The sequence below is a fragment of the Lepisosteus platostomus genome, chromosome 28 (genome assembly GCF_059453375.1).
Source record: "Lepisosteus platostomus isolate fLepPlt1 chromosome 28, fLepPlt1.hap1, whole genome shotgun sequence".
Classification (NCBI taxonomy): domain Eukaryota; kingdom Metazoa; phylum Chordata; class Actinopteri; order Semionotiformes; family Lepisosteidae; genus Lepisosteus; species Lepisosteus platostomus.
Window position 1 is genome coordinate 7,129,511 of NC_142638.1, and position 20,960 is coordinate 7,150,470.

Sequence of the window (20,960 nt, forward strand, 5' to 3'; positions counted from 1 at the left end):
ACTTGGCCCCGAGTCGTTTTTTAATATTCAACAGATTTGAGAATGTGAGTGCTGCACATCACGAGGGTTACTCTCTGTTGTTCTTTTCGTTGGATTATCCACATTAATATTTGAGGAAAATGCCTCCCAGGGAAGAAGACTTAATCTAATTGTAGCCTAAAGAGAAACTTGCTTGACAGTGTTCCTGTGACACAAAGAGCTTCATTCATAAAGATTTGTCCCACTTTTTTTAGGCTGGCACCATCCCCGATCCGAAAATCGAACGGTTATTGTTACCGAGATACTGAGGACGGTCGGTCAGCAGCTCTTCTGTGCGTCATTTTCTTTTTTTAAAAAGGCTTGTTTCTCTGAAGCCAAAAGGGTGTAAATTACACAGAGAGGTGAACGTTTTATGGATGCTGTCCAAAAATAGACTTTTGATCTATGATCGGTATGTACTCTGCTGTAGCTCACTGAAGATTCCTCAGAAATTGCTGGCGGGACTGGGGAATTTCTGCGTTAGAAAAAGCTAAACCCTTAAGAGAGTGTACCGCAGTAAAACTGCATCACATGTTGCAGGCTGTACAATGCTTTTACTGTGTTTTTGCCTTGGTTTACTGCGGTGTGTGAGTTTAATGAAAATAACCGGTGCCTCTCGCGGCCCAGTGATGGAATTTTGCACAGTTTCTCAGAATGGAAATTTCGAGCCGCAGTTAAAAAAAATACGCTTCACAGCATAAAAGAAAATGAATTCCGGGAAGAAGGAGATGATTGTTGTAAAATACTGCAGTCCTGTGATGGTAAGTCAGTCAAGGATCATGCTGGAGATGTTGCTAGTGAAGACGTTGCCCTGGGCTTCAGTTATCTCTGTGTTCTGCCCCAGACAGTCTTGGTACAGTAGGTCTTCACTGTGGGCAGCAGAGCCTGGACTTGGGGGTGAGGAGTTTAAGTGGTGTGGATTTGATGCTAATCAATACCAACAGTAATTCTTTGCATTTCTTAAAAGCCCGTTTCACCACAAGGAGCAGAAAGCGCTTCACACAGATTGGAGGAGCCCCAGTTCACCCCTGGGGTGCAGCCCTACATGGCTGACAGGCCTACAGCCCTGCTGCTCGGCATATAGGGTGGAAAATCGATCAAGTGTTTTACCGACTGGAATTCGTTCATTTAAATTGATCAAACATTATTAAAAAATACTAGATGTGCTGTGGATGCATGAAGTAACTTCTAGTTTTTTAGCTTTAACAGTAGGAGGGAAAATGGAAGCCAGAAATGTTAGTCCATGAAATAAACACATGCAGGGTCATGTGACTGACATTGTACAGCTTGGCTAAATTGAACATCCTGTAGTCCCTTCTGACAGGTTTACCTGGGCTTGTACGAGGTCTTGTTTCCTTGCATGATCATTTCTCCAAGAATAGTCTCTTTTATCTTTAGTTATAATTAGCTGTTGCTTGTTACAGCTGAAACAAGCTTTGGATTCTGTTCCTGCAGTGTGGTAATGGGTGAGTTCTGTAATTAAAGCAAATGTAAATAAAAAAGGTGAAATAAAAAAGAGATAGCCTTGAGTTTCCTCTGGCCACAACACTGGGTGGAGACAAATCAAGGAAACAGTAATTTCTCCTGTTACCTTGCATGCAGTCTGTGTGGGTTTTCAATGAGGAATATATGTCTGTGTTAGCAGGACTCCAGGGGAGAGGGTCACGCTACAAGGGCTGGGAGTGGGTTGTCACTGAGGCTGGGGGGGACACAGGTCGAAGCCCTGCCCCACGATCCTGCCCAGCAGGAAACAGAAAAATAAAGGAATGAATTCCTGCTGCAAAAGACTTCTCCTCTTCCATAATATCCGTTTTCAATAATAACTCTGCTCTGGTCTGTGTCCCCTGCCAGGGAGGGCTGCCAATGTTGTTCCAGTGAGCGAGAGAATCGGAGGAGATCCCCTGCCCCCCGAGAGTGGTGAGTCACCCAGACACACAGGTCTCGTGAGTTTCAGGGTCGGGCTCCTCCTCCAGCCCAGCATCTCTTCGAGCGTGTTCCCTGTCCCACGTGTGACAAACAGAACACTTTTCTGTAGCATTCTCTCTGCGAGGTTGGCGTGAGTTTTCACATTTCAGTCTGCCTCAGAAGGAGAAACCGTAGAAGGGGGTAAATACCTACGCTGCTGATAAGAAAAACTGTGCAGCAGTACAACATCTGGGGTTTAATAGCGGAACATCTGGAAGTCAGCAGTATAGTGAATTCTCATTGGAGGATTGCATGACTCAGTTTGTCTGAGATGCAGTTTTTTATACTTGTTGCACATGCGACATGTTACACCCACTTGTGCGTTTCCCCACCGTGACCGGGCCCAAACCCTGCCTCCTGTCCCATGGACAGTGGTGGATGCTCTCCCAGCATGCACGAGCAGGAAACAGCGGGCTCTCACCCCCAGCATTCCACCTCACCTTATCGCGCAGCACCAGTGCGTGTGTTAACAAATAAAGACCCCCTGACAAATTGTTCTCAGGGAGTTACTGAGCACAACGTGACAGGAAATCCTGTGTTTATTAAGACTTCAATCAACTTGATTTTTATTTGGGGGCCTTTAGCTGTATGAAAGAGTGCAGCTGTATGACGTCCCTATTGTATTACTTTCAGGAACATGCAAGCTCAGGGCAGGTTAGCGTTTGTTTTAATCTGCCTGTCTCTCTACCTGTCTACATCTGTCTACAATATGTTTATCAATCTGTTACTGTTATTTTGAAAATTGGAACCTGCAGGAGACTGTGACTGTGTGTCTCAGATTGCTCTTATGATCCAAGGCCCTCCTTGGTGAGTGTGTGCCTTGTTGTAGGGCGTGTCCCAGTGCCATGCTCCAAAGAAAAATGAAATTATATTGTGTTGATGTTACATTGAAAAACTAGCTCTGTTCCAGCATAGTGGAAGGGAAGTTGAAAGGTGCATTGGAACAGGGGACATGGTACAGCCTATCCTGAGAAATGGCCTCCGGGATTTTATTTCTGCTCGTTCCTTGATCCTCTCAGAGCTGCTTGTTGACCCATTAATACACACTTTTAGAGCTGCTAATCTGAAGGTGGAGGATAGCTTGTCTTTCCTTGTTGTATCTTAGAACGGCCACTTTCAGCTCCTCTTCTCTTTCTGCTGCCTCTCTCATCAAAGCAGCTGCAAGAAGAGAGAGATGCCATAATTAAAAAGTAATCCATAGCTAAATCCCCAAGACTCATGCCCAACCAGGAAATGGCTTGTACAGGCCAAATAGTCCAGTCTACGCAGTCTTGGGACAGATGTTTGGGGAAAAATCCCTTGAAATGGCCTCACACCCAATCTGAAGGAGCAGGAAGTTTGTCCTGTCAGAAGAAGAAACAAGGTGCATCGACACCCTGGACGGGAAGCTAATCTATAACAAGGCGTGTAGGCACAAAAAAGAGCACAGTAGGACAGTTTGATAACACAGATCTAGAGTCAGCATGATAACCTACTCAGCCACAACAGACATGCAAACTCCACACACAGGAGGCTGCCAAAGCCAGAATCAAACCCACATGAGCTAACTATCCTGCCTCTACAACTACCACACATACAGCATGTGAGCACATATATTGAGCAGCATTTATTTTTCAGATAGGTCTGATTGAAGAGAAAGGCATTGTGTGCCTTATTGGAGGACAGTGGCACAGTAGGTTTTGGAAATGGAGCACGTCAGTTCAGGCGTCCTAACTGGGAGGTACTTTGGGATGTGTAGGATCATGTGTCTGAGGACCACATTACCTGGACAGTGTGAGGTTCCTGGCTGACTGAGAGGCTTGGTGAGGTTCTTGTGGGTTAATAAATGCTAACAGAAGCAGCCCATGTGTGTCTTCTACTCATTTCTTAGAAAGTCTTTCATTGGCCTATTATGGCACAAAACCAGCCTTTAAAGAGAAAAAAAAAAGAAGGATTAAGAGCACTTTAGGACTGAGGGCATTCTTAGTATTTTCCAGTCTGCCGCAGTCATGATTGTGTAAGAGTTTCTGAAATTAATTTTTTCCATGGACACTGGAGGCCTGGCAGGCTGGGCTATGGAAGGAGGAGCCTGGGAGAGAGGGTGGGTGTGGGGGTGGGGGGGGGATCGTGCCTGCTGCATGCTGTGGGCAGAGAGGGGGTAGGAGGTGCCGGCGCTGCAGTGCGCCAGTCTCGTTCTAGATGGGCCATTCATAACACTTCATAAATTCCACCTGGAACAACACCGGAGAGGAACATTCAGTGGGACGTGCCTCATTCCCCAAAGAGCTGTGTTTAAATAATAAGAGGAACAAGGTCAGCCATAGACCAGAAATAAATTGACCTAGATTAGCAGTCAACTGTTTCTGTTTCAGACTGGAAATTAATAATTGCCTTCAGAATACACACTGAACAAAAGTCACTTTAGTTGTACCGAGTCCTTGAGTAGAGCTTGTGGGGCACTATCTTCGCAGTGATGTAATGTGCATTGACGGTATTCGCCAACAGAGAACAGACAAGTTGCACTATTGAAAGAGCATTTGTGGACAGGCATCCTGCATCTTTTCTTCAGATCCTTTTCTTCACCTCTGAAGTTCCAGTCCTTAGCACAGTACCCTCGTTGAGCATGTAGTTCTTGCACAATTCCTGTGTCACACCTTGATGTGTCACATACTTTTATTACCCAAAGAATACCCGGCCCTGTGTTTCCCAAGACCCTCTCCAGCTTGGTACAGGATCCAGTTTGTGTGGCCAATCCCTCCTTGACTCTGGATGCAGTTAATTCCGAGATTTGAAGGCTCATCTTCATTTGCAGCGAAAGGGGTTACGGTTTGAGTCATCTTGTTAATCATGTGGAAACCAGATACCCCCTCGAGGTGAAAGTGAGAGCTGTCTTGTCATGTCAGGTCTGTTTTTCTCTTTGTGCATCTCCCAGTATCAAAATAACAAAAAGCATGCTAACTATACAAAATGTTTCCATCTCCCTAGCCTATTGTGCCATTTCATACTTTAAAACTCAGAAATGTTTCAAAACCAGTGCCTTTCCCCTGACTAGACAAGGTTTTCTTTCCTAGTGATGTCTGCGTAAGTTGGATTTCTGAGTTATTTTGGTCTAATGCCTCGATTTTTCTTTGAAGTTAAACCAGGCAACAAGACCAAGGGCTCAGTTTTCACTGCACAGGTAGGATCCCTTTTCTAAGCTCTTGGTCGTTGTGTCACTGTGCCTCAGATGCCAATGAACAGGCAGACAATGGGTTAATTGGCATCTGGCAGGCCAGATTGCTCGAATGCTGCGGACACACTGGGGAGAAGAAAGGCATCGGGGTCGGATCAGTTCACATGTTGCAGGATTCTTTGTACTTGAGCGATGCCTGATAAAACAGGAGATCCGTTTCCTCCGACCAGTCCACAGAGACAGATTCTGACAGGTCACTGGTGAGACTTACTTGACTACCTTTCCAAACGGGAATGCTTGTGAACCTCTGCCGCTACCCAGTGACGTTTTTGTGTACAAAGCAAAGTGCAAACTGGTCCTTATCCAGGATCATCTTGTCGCTCCTCATCGCCTAGTTTTCCTGATTATTTCCCTATTTTAGCATAATGCACCTGTGTCCTCTGGGATTTTCTCTGAAGCGTGGGATCTTTTCGGGTGGCGGGAGGGCAGGGGATGTGTGCATATGAATATTGGATCAGTGAACAACAAGATGAGCAAGAGCTGCAGAGCTTCACTGGAAGGGGATTCTGCAAGAATGGCATACACGAGATCCAGTGAGTTCTGCAAAACGTGAGCAAAGAATTTAAAGAAGCTGCTGACACTCCCACCTTCTGTGCTGAGAGTTCTCCTTCTCCCTGTCCTCTTCATCTTTCCAGCTCATTTAGCCCCCGATCTGAACCTGTACTGTAGCAACATGTGCTGGAAGATGGGCTGTAAAGTACCAGGGGGTTGAATGTTTAGGGAGCGCTGAGTAATCAGCAGTGTAAGATGTAGGATTGTCTGGGCTGTTCATTGGCTCGTAAGGAGAAAGTTTAGGTTGAGCTCTCTAGCCTGGAGGTCACTGGCTGGAGTCCAGGGTGTCCATTTCCTGCATGTGGAAGCTGTTAATGAAATCATACAACTGAGCGCTGTTGGGGTTGGAAGAATTTGGGGTTACCTTGGGTAACTAATATCCCACCCCTTTCTGACTGACTGCCCCTCTTTTCTGTGGGCAGTAAACCCCAGTAAAGCTTTTGTCCTGTGGAGAGTGTGGTGGGTGTGCTGCCCAGGGAGATGAAGCTGAGGAGTGTTTTATTCTTTAGACCAGGGCTGCATTGTAGGAGGATAACAACTTCAAAGTGTGAATTTCCAAAAAAAAGATGACTGAAGAGCTATGCCAGGACCCAGAGAGATGAGGTAATTAAAGTAAAGGCTGTTTCTGGGTTGTAAGCTTGTAGCTGAACTTAGTCCTACATGGTAGAACAATTTCTAAGCATTATTTTCGTTCTCCATTGTGGTCAAAAGACAGCATGTTTCAAATCTGATTTCATTTTCTCCCTTTGCTTCAAAGAGTCTTAATGTTAACATCAAACTTGTAAAAAATACAGCTCTGACATTGATTTAAGTCTTGAGCAATTTGAATATTGAAGAATCAAGAAACCATGTTGTTCCAGCTTGTGCCTGCATGGTCGATGTTTTCTAATCTCCGTGATGTACTTGTTATTGTGCTCAATTCTTTTGTACTAGAAGTTTTAACTTTTTTTTTGGCTGCAGTTTTGATCTTATCAGTATGCAGTTCAGGAATCTGCGTTAAAAGTGGTTTGGATTTCAGTTTCATTGGTAACAGCTGCAGGTTTTTAGATTTCTCTTTGTTGCTGTGCATCAGATCGTTGTGCCCACCCCTTCTCTGAATTACTAAAGTGGACTCAAGAAATCATTTCTTTCAAGCCAAGAGCACCACTGTGTTATACTTAGACTCTAATATAGTCTCAGAACCAGACAGCCTCAAACCCTGGCAGCTCACAAGGCCCAAGTGCCAGGCCAGTTTGTATGAACGGACTAACCAAAGAGGCTACTCTTCTGTTTCTTTTGTGTCCAGACAGCTTGCTTTCCCAGCTGAGACACAGTCCTACAGTCTTGCCTTTTGTGTTCCTTGGAATGTCTTATTCCTGCACTTTTTTAAGACGGGAGGGGATTTGTATTCCAGCCCAGCCCACGCCCCCCGTTTCTCATCCTCTCGATCGGATTGAATAACGGCTTTAAGATCTGTCAGCGGTGCTGCATGCAGCTCCAGCCGGCTAATCTGCGTGGCCTTAAGGCTTGGACAATATCTGCGAGCCCTGCAATCTCGTCAAATCTCGGGGATCTCGATTAACGGGATCAAGCCGAGAGACCGCGGCACTGCTTCCTGGGTGGAGATCAGAGCAGGGCTAAGGCGGTCACCCACGGTCACCGTGCTTACCGCTGAAAACCCACACTTCACACTCGGAGCTCCAGTTAGACTCCGGAGTTTAGGCTCTCTTTTGTCATGTGCTGATATTTTGAAACCCGTAACCAAAGCTGCTCTGCAGGTGCAGCACTTCAGGTAACTTAGAACAGGTGTGTTCCTTGTAGAAGGAACTCATGCGAATGACACCTTTCAGCTCCGGTGTGCTTTCAGGACTGCTTCAGTGCGTTTTGCTACAGTGCATGCTATCCTTCAGTTTTCTTCTGTCTTCAGATACAGCTCCACTTAAATCCCATAAGCCTGTTTTCGAGAAACACATTAATTTTATTTCAGTTCTCTCTAGCGCGATGGGTACAGAACCATCACATTTTTATATTCAGACAAAATAGGAGCTCATTCTCCTCAGGTGCAAACTGATTTGAAAATCCCTTTCTCATTCAAAAATCCATTTATTTTCTGCTCAGTTCATTCTATTCTCTTTTGTAGAATTTGGTGTTGTGACAGATTGTTTCTCTTTTGGGGTGGGGGGAGGAGGGAGCAGTATGAAAACATACACTGAATTTTAGCCCCAGGGGCCCTCTAAAAACTTAATTCTTTCTCAAGGCGAGGTCTCAAGTTCAAATTCACAATGAACCAGCGTAGCCTCTGTTGCTATTTCCCTATTGTAATGACATCTAGACTGCCTTGTTTACTTCCTGGGATGTGTGTCTCTCAGAGTCGGGAGCCTCTTGGGCTGTCTGCGAAGTTGAGGCTGAGTTTTTTTTTTTGTGTGAGATAGCTCTGAACTGTAATTACAGCTCTAATAATCTCTATAAACAACCCCCCCCTGACATTGCCTCCTTCTGTTGGCATGGTCTCAATTGCATTAACGAACATCACAGCTGCGTCTGCTGGCGTATGCTCGCATACCCTCACACACGGCAGCAAACAGGAGTGTGCATTCACAGGCAGCGGGCCTGCAGTCACACACAGGCAAGGAGCAACGATTTCAATAAATCGTGCGCTCTCACACATGGTTCCAGACACATGAACAGCAGCCCCCTGCACAAGAACACAGACTTTTGTGTCAGAGTCTGAGTTTTCCAGTTGCTTTCTTTCGGACGGCCTTGGAGTCAGACAGCCCTGTGCCCGCTGTCTGAACCTTTATTTTTTGGGCTGTTTCTACAGCTGATTGATTTGTGACACTCCCCCCCGCCAGCCCCACTCCCCCCAGATGTTTCGGGATCTTCATGCACCAGGAAGTGTTTGCTGGAAAGAGCTGGTCCGCGGCGCAGGACAGCCGCCTCTACACTGGGCGGCCAGCCTTGAGACGTTGCTCAGGAATTTCCACAAGCCGCTGCCTAGAAAAGCAGTTCTCTTCCTTCCCCCCCCCCCCACTGCCCCTGGAACTGCAGATAGTAATTGTCAAAAGAAACGCTATGATCTTTGATGTCAGGACTGGTGTCAGAAAATAAAGCAAATTGAAGGTTTGATTGTGATTGTTTGAGCCCACGGGTGGCGGTTCCTGCAGCAGAGAAAGGCACGCCATGGGATCGTCGCGTCAAGAATGCAGAATGCAGAAGGCATTCTGGGGGTGCTCTGTGTAACTGTTGGGGAACAGGGGTGCTCACCTGCCACTTACAGATGGGTGGGCTTGAGCTTCACTGTAACAGTGGGGACAAGTAATCCTGAGGATTACAGTACTGAGGCTCTGCTAGGGCTCTGTTAATCAAGCACATTAAAAGACTATCTCCCTAATCAGGTAATCACCGTAATCACAGTAATTACGGCTCTTTCCACATGACACAGCACGGTCCAAGGGATTCTGTTAACCCTCTCCTTCTCTGCTCCTCTCTGTCCATTTCCTCCTCATTACTCTCTGAGTGTGTTGCATCTCTTTTCTCTTTGAATTGGTTCCAATTGAGCTACTGACCTGTACCCTTAACTTTCTGATGTTAACAGTGTTGCAGGGCTGCTTTTAACTTTAACTCGGACAGCAGTGCATTATGAGCAACGAAATATGAAGACATGACAGAAAACAAACCAACAAAGAATATTTTCTCTTCCTCACTTAATGCTTTATTGTACGTTTACTGAAGTATCTTATATTCGATTGTTTTTTAAATGCATCTTGTGATGAGAGCTCATCCTGCCTAATGGCTGGACTGTGCAGTGTCCCTGTAACGTGCAGCTGCCAGCACAGCATGCTTGTATCCTGAAGCATGTCAAGTGTATTTCATTGTCATTGACTTGGAAAAATTAAGGTTCAGATTCAGCCACAGGAAGAAAGAATTCATTCCATTGTACACACCACAATTGAAAAATCAAACTATCATATTGACAGTTTTTGCTGACCATATTTCCCTAAGCTGAAAAGGACATTCCTGGGAAGGGAGACACGGAGCCTTTTCACTTGTTAGAAAATGGGACAGTCAGTTCTTTGAACAAAGGCGAGACACCCGGGACTGGCCTTTAATCTGGGACTGTCGCGGCCAAAATGGGATGTATAGTTTGGCCTGAAAGTCCCCGGGTTGCTGGAGGAGGCACTGGGGTTCCTTTGTAGCGGTCAGGTGTGGGGGCCCAGAAGGCGGTGTGTAAGATACACAGCACATGTTGACTCATACAGTCCTGCTGTAGACAGCAGGGCTGGTCGGTTGTGGTGTCCGGCTTGCAGCTCTCCCTAGTGTTTTCTGGATTTCTCTTTTGAAGTATGTGACCCCCACTTGTGTAGGTATGGCTTGGAATGGGCACAGATCTATTACAATGTCTTAATCGACAGATACTGTAAGGTTTGAATACTTTTTTAAATTAAATTCTGGGGTCAGAACTGATACCAGCATCAAACCAAATTACGATTATCTAAATTAAATCGGACATAACTAAATCTGCCAGCCAGAAATTAAGCACAAGTATCAAAGGATTTGTGTACGCATTACCTCAAATAGGATTCTACAGAACACATTTCATACAGCTGCACTGATTTCTAAAATAGTGTGTGACTGGATCACCAGGCACATTTGATACACAGTGCTGTGTTCATTTTAACGTTCATTTTTGACATTTTAGAATTTTAAAAATGAACCTGAAAGTGCGAATCAACAGCAGGTTTTAAGTTGCGTTTCACCCATTTTAGGAAGACGGATTCTGTCTGAAATGATGCCCAACATTTTGGGGTACAGCTTTTGAAGCCATGATATGGAGTGATTGGGTTAAAGAGAGGTGTGGGGTTTCATCGCCCTGATGCACAGTGGCAAAGGAAGGGGCCTGTGCCCGCAGTCCTCGATTTCCTCTTCCCAATCTGCCTTGGGTGCCGCAGAGGGAAGACGTGTATGCACCCAGAAAAGGTCCCGCTCTCCCTGCTGGGGGCCCCGACGTGCCAGTACAGAAGCTCGTTCACGTAGCGGACCTGCTGCCTCCAATGACCGCGGGAGGCCTTCGTTTCACGCTCCGCGGGCCAGGATGAGATCCCATCTGGTGTGCGTCCCTGACACGTTGATTCCGACAGCGCCGACGTACGTCATGCGACACTGCTGTCGTTTCTCGGCCCCGGCCGTCAGCAGGTATTTAGCCTTGTCAGATTCTCCCTTCTGTGCTTAATGCCACCATGTGCCCGGGTGGAAGGGGATGCCGCTGTCTCTTGTCCCGGCTGTACATGTGGGGCAGGTGGTGAGGAGGTCAGAAATGGGGGAGCCAGCGGGGCTCTGCTGACAGGGGGTGCATGGCGCCTGCTGGCAGACATGGGGAGAGATGGGAAAGCTGACTTGCCCCCGAGCGGACAGAGGAAGAACTCGCGCTCAACATCAAGAGGCTTGCTGGGACAGTAGAATGGCATTCGTAGCCACAGCAGCAGCCCGAGTCCAACCCTTGCTGCCACACATTTCAGAACTGAGCTGTAATTACCCACCAGTTTGTTAGCTTGCATTTTAAGCTTAAAAGGGCTCCAGTTTTGTGGGTAGTGACTGCGTTGAGCGCCAGGGTTTCCCTCCCGTAGTTTATCCCTGGTTTTCACTGCACACATGTTGCCTGCTGACTGAGACAGCAGCTGTGTGGTCCTTTTTGGAGGTTTTCTTTCCCAGTACCATATTCCTATTGTGCATTAATGCATGATTATCACAGCACATTGGGGTATTGTCATGATATTATTTAATAATAAGCACTGAAAGGATGGTAAAACTGCAGTCATGGTGACCTTAAGCCACACTAGTGTAAAAGATACAGGAGGTCAAATTTCCCATGGCTGTCAGGATTTTGCAGGGGACAAGAGCAGACACTCCACCAACTCATTTACATGAGTGAAGACGCCCTCTTCACATGCTCATACTCAGTTTTCTTACATCAGGGTGTAATGGGGTGTTTCTGATTCCCCCTGCATTGAGTAATTGCTCTTCAGATCCATGGGTTTGTATTCCCATTGTATTCTTCTGCGCTCTGGACTGCTGTGGGTACCCCGCTCTCCTGCGCTCTTGTGCTCTGGACTGCTGTGGGTACCACGCTCTCCTGCGCTCCTGAGCTCTGGACTGCTGTGGGTACCCCACTCTCCTGCTCCCCTGCGCTCCTGCGCTCTGGACTCGTGGTTCAGGGTGAAACAGGGAACACAGCCTGCTGTGCTTTTGCCTCAGGATTGCTCTCAGGATCTCCACCAGATCTGCACCTTTCAGGTAGAAAATGTACTCTGAGGATTTTGTCATGAGGTTGGGAGAGCTGGGGTTTTCTTCTCAAGCTCCTGTAACATCACCAGATTGCCAAACCCCCTGCTCGGAGTCTTCTCTACAGCCCTGGCAAAACAGTGTTCGGCTGCAATGCTGACAGCAGTAACCTTCAGTGGTGAAAGCTGTCGGATGAGTTTGACCTCCAAGAGACATAGTGTTCACCACAAATTACAGTGGTGTTACGGTTTATACTTCTTTAGACTTTGAGGCAGTGTGTATAACACCATTAGGTAACAGTGTTATGGTGTTATTAGGTACAAACAATTCTTAATTTACAACGCAGTTTGCAGTGCTTACTTTTTACATACAGTACATGTGTTTTTGTACGTTTGTACAGATGCAAAGACTTTGACGCACAGGGAGTGATGTGGTGGGGGGGTGTCAGCTCTCCGAAGAGAACACTTTGTTCCAGTAGAGTTTTCTCACTTTGGCTTTTGTCTGACCACAGCACAGACCTGCCAATCTTTTGTAGTCAATCTTGTGCTCTTCAAGAGATAAGAAACTCTTCATGCGCTTTGTGAGAAAACATCTGACAGGGATAAAATCTGGTGGCTTGCTGTTGTTTTCAGCTGCGTATTACTTCTTGTTTCTCCTCTAATTTAGGTTGGTGTCTTAATTCTTATGTTTGGTTTAAAAGTCAGCGTTGCAGCTGTCGGATGACCCTGGTACCTGTGGCTTTCCTCAAGCTTGCGGGCTGCAGTTTTACACGGCAGCAATTCGAATTTCATCTCACTTCAGTCTCTGGAGTGAGCCAGGAGGGGGTGAGCGTCCGTAAGAGTACTCTTAATTCCCCTGTCCTGCTAGGCGCTGCTCTGTCTTACTGTGGCGTGAATAGAGACAAATCTGAACTCGGCAGGGCAGTGCATTAGTACGTTTTGCATTTAAAGGAGCTTTAATAGTAGGATATTTCAAATGAATTTTTTGTCAAGAGGTTTGAGTGTGCTGTTCTCACTACTGTACTGCGATTTTGCTATAATTTGTATTGTAATTATAGGATTAGAATGTTTAACTGAATGGGTTAAGATAATTGAGTTTAATTATCCATGATCTTCTCTTCGTTTCACTGTTTTTTTGGTCCCGTGTGTATCGGATGAGTAAGAGTTCAGCTGTGGAGTGCAGACTAAAGAAGGACTGAGAGGGATGGTGCCTGTGGTGGGAGTCTTGAGGTCTTCTCTGTAGTTGCTGGGCACACCTCGGTGGGGTCTGGTGACACTGTGACCCACTACATAGACTGACCTGATTCTGGAAAACTAAAGTTGTTCTAAAGACAAAGTACCTACAATAGAAGAACACAAAGAGCCAAAGCCACCTCTCTTTACATAGAGAGTTGTGGGGGTCTGGAACAGCCCCCCCAGACATGTTGTTGTAGCTGATACTCCCTAGCTTCTTTTAAGAAAGCGGATGCCTTTTGTTCGGACGTTTTTTTCCCCTGATGATCGCAATTAAACTGTTTTGCTCAGAGCCTTTCACAGTGTGTTTTGTGATGAAGCGACAAATCATGCGCGTGCGACATGGGTTTCGGATCATGGTTATTGTGAAGGCCGGAGTTTTGGCTCAGCTTATCTCCAGTATCCGAGCGTCGTGGGCACGTGAGCGAGAGAGCGCAGCACACCGCTGCCTTCTTCCCGTCACTCTTACCTTGATGATGTCTGTGTGGCCACCAGCTTTCCTGCGCGCTGCCAAGTGCAGTTGACATAGTTAACTTCGTCGCAGGGGACCTGGACTGCACCTCTCCTCTAGTGGAAGTCTAGAGCGCTTTAATTACCGTGCACAGAGAAAATGAGCCCGAACTGGCTGGCTGGCTGGCTGGCTTTAAGCCCCCGGAGGCCGCAGGCTTGCTGTGTTAACAGCACAGGGCTTCTAGAGCTGGGAGCACTGAAAAGCTGGGCGAGGACAACTTTGTACTCTGTCATGTACCGTGTGTGGTCCTAATCTCACGTGTACCTCCTTTTAGGGAAGGAGCGCATTGATTTTGACTAACAGCTTCTCTCATTTAAATGCACCCCTTTGTGTGGCTGTCTGTGCCTGTTAAGATTATTTTCCAATGCATATCCAAATGGGCATTTCATGCAGATGTAAAATGTTTTTACAGACAGAGTAGGACAGTTGCTTTGGTTATGTTGGTTATTTGGTTATGTCTGAGTTGTACTTTTTAAGTGCACTGCATTTGAGAATATGAGCTTGAGCATTTGCTCTTAAATACTGTGCGGCAAAAAGTGAACTGTCTACCATGAAGCCAGTGGAGAGATAAGGCCCAGTACACCAGATCTGACATTATCTGATCATCTTTTCATCTGCGCTGTGCGGGCAAAACAAGAGTGCAGCTTGGTATTTCCTGCTTTCTTCATGCTTTGCTGTGATTAGAGGAAATTGATTCAGTGGGTTTGATACAGTAGCCCTAGAGACACCTGGCGATAAAAGAACGACACAGAGAAACTGGAATTCAGTTTTTGAGTGCCATGCAAGAACAAGAATGGTCAAAGTAAATTAAAAACTAAATGCTTTCTACTTGGAAGAAATCCATGTGCATTTTCATTTGGGAGACAGTTACGTGGTAGGTGTAAGAAGGAGGAAGATTCAGTAAATACGGCAATCCTTGTCTGAACCACGTTCCCCAGAGAGCAGCGGGGAATGACCTGCCATCCTCTGTCACCTGACCAATTGGTGGAAGATGATTGGTTGGCTGACATTTAAAACCAGGAAGCTAGGGCAGAAGTGATCGATCAACAAACCCCAGAATACTTAACGTTGTGAGTTTGTGAAAAAGATTTGGGGACAGACTTGTGTTTTGCAGCTGGTGAGCAGCTTGACTGCCTGACAGTGAGGCTCTTTAGAAGCTCGAAGAGGAGCTGAGGTTTTTGTTTTGTGTATTGTGGTTTTGGTTTGTTTCTCTGCTCTGTGAAATAAAGAGGACTGTTTTTACTCTACAGCTGCATTTGTGTGTCTATTTTCCCTCAAACCCTCTTATTTAAAGGTCCTGTTCCTTCCAGCTTCCCACCCCCGGTTTGCCACATTAATAAAGGCTTTCAGGCAATATTATCTTCTTGCCTTCTTGTTTCAGTGTCTCTCTCGGCATCCTTGCTACGAGCCCCCACCTTCCCACATCCAGCGTCTTTCCAAAATGTCTCCTCCAGTTGAGGTTTTTTTGCTGAGGAGGGAGCATAACGAGTGGAGTGACGCAGCGCAGGGATATGGGTTGAACAGCTGCAGACCAGAGATGTTGGTTGTGACACAGGGGCGCTGTAACTTTGTAGTTCTAAATTGGGCTGAGGTGTGATGCAGGCTGGCTGGGGATGGTATACTGCCCAAACCTGCAGGCTCAGTTCAAGCTTCTGGAGCTTGTTCCTTCTGCATTCGATTCATGGGTGAATTAAAGGTGGGAGTCTGTTCGGTATTAACAAGAGAGACAGTAGCCGTTCTGTACCTTAGTATTCTCTATATCCATTTTGTTTAGTGCGCCAGGACTATGAGAAATAACTGAACTGATCTGAGATTGTTCCTTACAGGGTGTTCCCAAAACAGCAACAAACTTAAAACTTTGTCACTTTCACTCTCTTACTCTCACTTGCCCAGGTCTAAGCTGTGAAATAGGCCTCATGCTCCCCGATTGGAGGCATGGGGAATCTTAATGAGGGGCACTTTGACCGAGCTCTGCAGGGACAGGGCTGTCCATCCCTTCCTCTGAGCCAGAGGAGCTCAGGTTCGAGGATGGGAGCATGAACTGGCTCATTTACCTTTTAAAGGAAAAAGACTTTTCCTTCCAGTCGTGTCCTTTCTTATATTGGATAGCACAAAAACAGCAGGATCAGCCCAGTACGATGCTATGCCAGGCAGTACTGCAGCAATGTACAGGAAGAGTACTTCTGTGTCCCAGCTCTCGTCATTGCCTGTCTTTCTCCTTCAGCGTCTATTTATAGCTCCAGGCCTTCAGCCTTTTTGTTAAAGAGTTCTGAAGAAGCCTCCCAATACTGCCCAATCAGCTCAGTAGGGTGGTGTCCATTCCCACGTATTAGTTGTGACTGGGACATTTACAGTACTCACAGCGAGACTGACAAGCAACTTAACAAGTGATCAGAGGAGCTTGCTTTTCTTCAGAGCTCATTCATCTTCATAAAACTTTTAACAGAATGCCAATTTTCCTTGTGTTTCCCCTATGAGAAACCAGGAAAACAATGCTGCAAACTGCCACATTAATTTTTCACAGTGCTAATTTAAGATTCCTTCAAGTAGGCTAAACATTCCTCTTTGATTGCTATAACATCAGGAGTTTGTTTTACCCTCTTCATAAAAGAACAGAACATGTTGCATGAAAGAATGGTGTTTATAAATAATCCTGGTTTGAAAGACAGCATGGGAATTATTCAATGTTTTACGCTTGAATGTTTGAAATAGTTGCTTACTGACAAAAATTGGCAGGTATGAAGAAGGATAGGCTGGTTTTTTACGATATTCCCAGAGTGAGACGATAGCTCGTGTGATAAACTGCAGAAGACGAAGAGTTTCACCCGTGAGATAAGCCTCCGTTTTCTCAATCATCGCTAATGCAGTTGGCTGATTAGCTCGTTTACTTGGTAACCAAAGTGAATGCAAGACCACTGATGTCATTCATGCACGTCCCAGCCTTTGGAATTCTGCAAACTAGTGCATTACACTACTCTTCTGCCTGCCTTCTACTTCAGCTACTTCAAACTGTAGTTGCAAACTGGGGCTAAGAAAGCGAGAGAAGGAAAAATATTGTCAATATCAAAGATCAACGTAAGATTCGGAGACCCTGCCAGGTCTGCTCCTACTCCCAGCGGCCCGTGTCTTTGTCGCATGTGACAGTGTGGCTGTGGTTGGTTCAGTCACCTGGGTGGCCACATTGGAAGTTCATTTGGGGGCTAAAGCAGCAGGTCCCCTCCCAGAGCGGGGCTGTGATTACGCCCTTCCAGGAGATTAGACCCAGAGATGGCTGAGCGGTATGGCAGGGGAGAGGAGAGATGTGAGCCTACCCTGCGCTGCGCCATATCTGATCAACGCGCTGACGGGCGCTCCCCACTGAGAGAGGGGGAGGGAGAGGCAGGAGGTATGACGCCAGACCCTTGAACTGGACTTTGCCCCCCCTTTCTTCTGCTATTGTCTCCGGCGGGGTCTGACCCACCCCTCCCACACAACACGCCCGAATGTCGTGTTCTGGCTGCTTTCTGTGCGCCGGCTTGTCCTCGCCGACGGCTCATTAAAGGCACTGAGCCCCAGCTCGTGTCAATTTCCCACTGTGTCGGCTGTAATTAAACAGTGATTTCCCCTGGTTAGTAGTAATTGTGCAATGGTTAAAGAACTGATGGCTTGCTCTGTAGTACAAGTTAATCATGTGTTTGTTGTTTTTTTCCTTCCATTTTTTTTATATGGCAATGTGTTGTACTTTGAAGATTATCAAACACAAAACTCCTTTAATCGCTAGATTAAGCTGCGTAAAATTTCTCCTGATTTTAAGGAGATTGGTCTGAACAGCAGGAAACGGATTATTGCTTACAATGCTGCTGTTTGGTAAAGGGACGATCATGTGGGCCTCGTATATTGAGGGGGGCAAGAGGTTTCTGTTCCTGAAGAGCAGTGCATGACAGGGGATTATTCCATCACCACCACAATCAGACTTGCTCTCGGCTTGTGCTTTTTATAACTTGTTCATATTCTCATTTTTAATCTGATGTTGGGCAAGCCCTGTATTTGCTGATGATTGTCAAGTTTGCTTGGGAGCTGGGCGTGTTTTGAGTCACACTTGTGTAGGCAGACACAGTCCATTGCCTTATATAACACGGGGGATTGCTAAAACCCCAAAAAGCCGGAGGACAGGAGAGCCTGAAAGATGGCAGTGTGCTTCTGTCTGTATCGCAGTGACCCAGCTGGGCAATTGAGGAAAAACTGGCTGGCCTGGTTGGGGGTTTTCCATTGCCCAAGAATGAATCTTGCTGTCAGGCAGGGAGTTGTAGATTCTGTGCTCAGCCTGCACAAGTCTGCCTTCACAAGCTGACACAGTGTGAAAGGGTGTGCCCTCTGCATGTGCTGAGCTTGCCATCTGCCTAAATCTGACTGTCGACTTCCTAGGTTTGCACACTGTCCTGCACAGTAAGAAGTAAGAAGTGTTAAGTGATCGTATCTATTCATTTAGCAAAGTTTTTTTCTTTGACCGCACGTTGCTTTCAGTGAGTCTTATTCAAACCAAAAACCAGCATGTGAGAGCGAAAGTCCTCTTTTTATCACGTTAGAAGATCGGTGGTGTTCTGAACCCCGGTACTTGCACCAGTGTGTTCTGCTTCACCTTGTGAGCCCGTCAGCAAGGGAAACCTCCATATCGGCAGCTGTCAGGGCAGGCAGCTTGAAAGGAGGCCGTGCATTGAGTGACCATAGTTTGAAACAGAGCGCCAGCGAGTCCTGCCCAGTGTGTCTCTCAGGAAGTGCTGCATTCAAGTACTCCCTGTTGGCCAGAGCGAAACATGTCTGGTATAGAAGAAGAGCAGAGTGGGCTGAAACCGAGCTGAAGGTTAACTGCAACTTTCAGATTAGCGGTGCAACAGTCTCGTATCTTGAAACGAATCTAGCTAGTGAGTGAGACTCTTACTGCCGCCTGCCCATGTACCCAGTCCACATCTCAGAGTTGTCTTGTTTCTGTGTCGTCAGGAACGCTCCAGGTTCTGTCAGCAGTGTGTGGAAGGACAGGCTGGAGATGACTTTACAGGCTCTCTGACCGTCTTATTGTCCATTTCATTACAGTGGGGTGTGTTCATCACAGAGGCAGAGGGAGACAGAGCAGGCTGCTCGATGCAGCGGAGAATTCGCGTTTATTTTAGCTGATTATGATATGTTTGTGATTACTGTTGTTGCTTTTAGCTGCTCAATGTTAATTTAAATTAACTTCAATAGTACTTTAACTATAATGTAAGGCAGGGTTATTTACGTCTTTTGACCATACATGCTATATACTGTAGTACATTATGCAACAGTATAGGGGCGGATTGGTTATATGCAAATTTAGCTATTTGCAACAGTTTTCTGCACCAAACCATCGCAAACTCGAGACTCTGTGTATACAGCATACCTGTGTTCTCTACCTTATATCTTCACTGACTGTATAACGTGTTTTACCTGTTCTATTCTGTGGCCAAGAAACACTAGGAGCAAGGAGGTGTCTTGAAGGCTGGTGTTCCTTTTGAACAAGGCTGAATAATGTCAGCAGGAGTGGAGAGGCCCTAAGTCCGTCTGCCTGTCTTTGGTGTCTGCTTTTCAGATCTGTCCATTTGTTATAGATGTTTTTGACATGGACTGTTAACTCAGTTCCTCTGTCATTCAGTCCTCCAGGTCTAAGAAGTGAGAAACTAACACCTAAAGACATGCTTATCCTATATCATGCAACTTTAGCCAGGTTTTCCAAACTTGGGAAAATCAGGCAGAAATTGTAGAAAGTGCCAGTGATCCGTAAGGGCTGCTCGTGGATTTCTTCCTTTTTTTCTAAATGTGCATAGCTGGGGTTTTAAAACATTAAAAAATCTTGGTAGAGAAGCTTTAAGAGTGAGTACTGTTTGGACATGTCCAGAACACTAAATAAATTTCTTCACAGCCTTTGTATTCAAATCCTAGGAGAAGTCGCAGTGTATGTGCCTTTAACCACCGGATAAAGGTGTTTGTGTCTGTTCCGTTTCGTGCTTGGTGTTTTATCTTGGTGGCAAGGCTGTGCTTTCCCGTCAGCTATACTCTCTCTCCATGCGAACCATGTAAGCCTTTCATTCCTTTACATACAATATATGGGCTTTGTTGCCAGTTTCCACCCCCTCCCACAGATTTTTTAAAAAAAACTAAACCCAGTATATTCAGCTAAGCAGTGTAATTGATAAGGAGACAGATCCTGACCAAACTCTGTTTGTACATGGCAACATGCCCAAGCCACACGGCCATTCACAAACAGGCCCGTTAACAGAAGAGCGCACACCCACTCCCAGTCTCTCACACTCACTGCAGAGATCCACATGTGCCAGACAGGCACACGGGGAGACGTGCACACTCGCGCAGGTGGCCTGACATGGATGCCTGCTACCCTTGCTGGGATTCCTTCCCGCTGAAGTCAGGGCTGGGGATGAGGGAATAGGGTCCAGTACAGTAAACAAAAGGACATGAAAAGGGGAAATAAAAAATATAGGGTTTCTTTTTGCCCCTTGGGGCGGGACGCCGCAGGAATACCGGAGCAAGTCTGATCTTTTTCTCTCTGTCCGTCTTGTGTTCTTCTGCCTCCGACCCCACAAGTGTGCACTTAGAAGGCGGGGGTCCTGTGCCGATAATCGGGAACAGGACTGCACAGGTGCCCGCCGGATCAGCCTCACAAAAGCGCTGCCGCTGCCAAAAATATCACCTCCTTTTTCCCGGAGCCCTGCCAGACCTGCCACCTTCTCCCGTTTCACCTCCTCCTCATCCGGAGGGCCTGTGCACGGCAGGATTTCAGGGCTCGTTATGAAGGTGGCGGTGCTTGACGGCAGTGGAACCCAGTTGTTTTTTCCCCTCTTTTCTTTTCTTTTATGGCTTATTATCGAGGTGACGGAGATGGAGTGTGTTTCAGTGCTGTTTTCGTTAACCTGACAGCTCGGCGGAGTGGAGAAGGGGCTGCTCTAGTGCTTGTTCTGACGGAGCTCGAAAGCGTTGAGGCTGGACTCATGTATGGCAGGGCTCCCCATAACCGATACAAGCGACTCCCCATAAAACCATGGTGACATATCGCCCACAAATACATCCATTGTAGTCTCCCTAAATAGCTTTTTAAATGTTTTTAAATGTTTAAATGCAGTCCAGGAATTCCAATTATTTTATCAAGTATTTTTGCCTGGGTTTATTTGTTGGCGTTGTAATAGTGACCCCCTAGTTAGTGGAA

General features: G+C 46.3%; 1 protein-coding gene across 5 annotated transcripts in view; it reads left to right on the top strand.

The window, feature by feature from the left end:
* thrab (thyroid hormone receptor alpha b) overlaps positions 1 to 20,960 on the top strand; it is a 142,764-nt gene that overhangs the window by 83,376 nt on the left and 38,428 nt on the right. For 4 of the 5 annotated variants that reach the window (XM_088623266.1, XM_088623267.1, XM_088623265.1 and 1 more), the window contains one exon: positions 1,870 to 1,935. The exons of the other annotated variant lie outside the window; for it this stretch is intronic. The gene's annotated coding sequence lies outside the window, so the exon portion shown is untranslated. The remainder of the gene's footprint in view (positions 1 to 1,869; positions 1,936 to 20,960) is intronic. 5 annotated transcript variants of the gene reach the window in all.